Raw genomic sequence first — 3309 nt, 5'->3', positions numbered from 1 at the left:
CAAGCCAATCTAAACACCTTTGCCAAATGAATCTGCCCTGGTATAGCTCTGAGTCCCATTACTTTTTTTTTTCTTTTTTGGAGAGATTTTTGCTATAGGGCGCTTGTGCTCACCAGACAGACAGAGAGAGACATAGAGACAGAAAGCGAGAAATCACCCCCCAGGGGGGATGCTCACGCCGCAATCCCTTCTCCTCCATTCTCCCCTCAGGATCTTGGGCATGCACGCACAAGCGCCTGGAGTAAGTTTTAAGCCACCAGGTCTGGGACGTGAACCGCGGTAGACTACGTGGGAGTCCAGTGACATAGCCATTACGCTAACTGCTGGTTCCCAGTCCCATTACTTTTCTGTGTACATTTTCAATGGCATCCCAAGACCTAACAGTAAAACATCAGTTCTTCACTCTGGCATGAACTAGGCCCAAGGTAGTGGGTGCTATTGCTTGCCACCCTGATCCTCCTGTACCAGAATATTCACTCCCTAGAGGCCAGCAATGTTGGCTTCTGACAGCTTGTAATTGATTCCCTCTCTAGAAACTGCCTTTGGCAAAGGGAACCAATTGGCCCAATTTCTGCACCCTCCCCAAAGGCAGTTAATATACAATGACTTTTTGATGTGAGGATACAAAGGCCCAAACCCTGTGCCTCAATTCAGGACAACTGTTCAGATCTATGCCAGCTTCTAAGTGTCACATGGGATCTACTGCAATAAATTCCTGCGCTGGAATCTTTAGCTCAGAATTCGTGTTCAGAGAACTCAACCTAAGACACCCAACCACCTTCTTTCATATCTTTCACTCCTGTCTTTCATATATCCTAACTCTAGTCAAATTGAGTGATCTGCCATTCGTTAAAGACACCACATGAGTTACCACTCACTCATTCATCCAAAAACATCCACTGATTATCTAAAATGTTCCAGACTCTATATAAGATTTTAGCCTAGAGGAATATAGACGAGTATATAGGCCATTAGAATTCAGTCTGAGCAGTGATTTCACAGTTAAGACCAGGTAAAGAACAAGGGAAAAAAGAATGCTAGATAGAGACCTGTGAAGTGTCCTGGAGACTCACCTGAGTCAGTGAATTGCAAGTGCACTTCAGCATGGCTGAAGTTCTAGGGTTTAAGGGGCAGTAGCAAGAGATGAAGCAACAGAAGTCAACATAAGACAGGCAAGTAAGCTTCATTTAGAGATATGGAGACCATCCTCAGGGCAAAGGGAATATATCAGAGAGATTTAAGGAAAGAAACAGCACAATGATCATATTTGAGCTTCAGAAAGAGTTCTCTGGTTACAAAGTAGATAAAGAATTAGCTGGAGGAAAGACTGAAGGCACATGGCTACAGTCATCTAAGCAAAATACAGTGAGCTGACCAAGGAGGTAGCAATGCAGATGGAAAGACCTGGACAGATTCAGGAAATTATAAATAATGTGTTGCACTCTTAGAACCTAGCTGCCGCCACGTTCGGACCTCACTGCTCCAACCTCCAGGGTGTGTTCCCTCCTGTAGGCCTGAGCCTAGCAGAGGGAAGAAATTACATATCTTCTTGCCCCATACATACTTTGAGGCGAGCAAAAACATTACCCTTTAACCATGAGGGAAATCGTGCACATCCAAGCCAGTCAGTGTGGCAACCAGATCTGTGCCGAGTTTTGGAGTGATCAGTGATGAACATGGTATCGACCCCACTGGTACCTGCCACGGGGACAGCGACCTGCAGCTGGACCGCATTTCTGCATACTATAAGGAAGTCACAGGTGGCAAATATGTTCCTCATGCCATCTTGGTGGATCTAGAACCTGGGACCGTGGACTCTGTTCACTCAGGTCCTTTTGGCCAGATCTTCAGACCAGACAACTTTGTTTTTGGCCAGTCTGAGGCAGGCAGTAACTGCGCCAAGGGCCACTGTACAGAAGGTGCTAAGCTGGTTAACTTGGTCTTGGATGTAATGCTTAAGGAGGCTGAGAGCTGTGACTGCCTGCAGGGCTTCCAAATGACCCACTCACTGGGTGGGGGCACAGGCTCTGGAATGGGCACCCTCCTCATCAGCAAGATCTGAGAAGAGTATCCTGACCACATCATAAATATATTCAGTGTGGCATACCCTCACCCAAGGTGTCTGACACTGTAGACAAGCCCTACAATGTCACCCTCTCTGTCCATCAGTTGGTAGAAAACACCTTATGAGACCTACTGCATTGACAGTGAGGCTCTTTACGACAACTGTTTCCACACCCTCAAGGTGACCACACCAACCTATGGTGACCTGAACCACCTCGTCTCAGCCACCATGAGCAAGGTCACCACCTGCCTCCGCTTCCCTGGCCAGCTCAGTGCTGACCTCCACAAGCTAGCCGTCAACATGGCGCACTTCCCACGCCTTCACTTCTTCATGCCTGGCTTTGCCACTCTCACCAGTCATGGAAGCCAGCAGTATCGAACCCTTACTGTGCCTGAACTCACTCAGCAGGTCTTTGAAGCCAAGAACATGATGACTGCCTATGATCCCCACCATGACTGGTACCTCACCATGGCTGCTGTCTTCCAGGGGCAGATGTCCATGAAGGAGATAGATTAGCAGATGCTCAAAGTGAGAACAAGAACAGCTGCTACTTCATGGTGTGGATCCCCAACAATGTCAAGACAGCTGTCTGTGACATCCCACCTCGTGGCCTCAAGATGGCAGTCACCTTCATTGGCACCAGCACGGCCATCCAGGAGCTTTTCAAGCACATCTCAGAGCAGTTCACTGCCATGTTCTGACAAAAGGTCTTCCTCCACTGGTACACAGGCAAGATGGAGTTCACCGAGGCCAACAGCAACATGAACGACCCCATTTCTGAGTATCAACAGTACCAGGACGTCATCAAAGAAGAGGAGGAGGATTTCGGTGAGGAGGCTGTAAAGAAGGCCTAAAATGGAGCCCCACGTTGCCTCAGGCTTCTCAGTTCCCTCAGCCTTCTTCCCCACCTGCCCACTTCCTCTTGCTTAGAATTTGTGTTTGCTTCCCCATCTTGTTTTTCTTTTTTTTTTTTTTTTTTTTGGGGGGGGGTGGAGGGATGGGGTGGGTTTTGGAGGTGTCCAGAACAGTGCCTGGCACATAGTGGGCACTCAATAAATATTTGTTTGTTGAATGTCTCCTCTCTCTTTCCACTCTGGGAAACCTAGATTTCTGCCATTCTGGGTAACCTTGTATATCCTTCTGGTGCCCACTCCTCCCATCTATCTAGCTAATATTTCCTTCTGTTTCCAAAATAATTCTAGATGTTGGGTCTCCTCCAGATCCCACTTAACAGCCAACTGGGT

The 3309-nt window shown here is 47.7% G+C and overlaps 1 pseudogene; it reads left to right on the top strand.

The window, feature by feature from the left end:
- Positions 1–1596: 1596 nt before the first annotated feature.
- Positions 1597–2919, top strand: LOC102470346 (tubulin beta-7 chain pseudogene; annotated as a pseudogene).
- Positions 2920–3309: the final 390 nt, after the last annotated feature.

The sequence above is a fragment of the Tupaia chinensis genome, unplaced genomic scaffold (genome assembly GCF_000334495.1).
Source record: "Tupaia chinensis unplaced genomic scaffold, TupChi_1.0 Scaffold000622_1, whole genome shotgun sequence".
Classification (NCBI taxonomy): Eukaryota; Metazoa; Chordata; class Mammalia; order Scandentia; family Tupaiidae; genus Tupaia; species Tupaia belangeri.
Note: the sequence above shows the minus strand (reverse complement) of the source record. Positions and strands in the feature narration are given on the sequence as shown.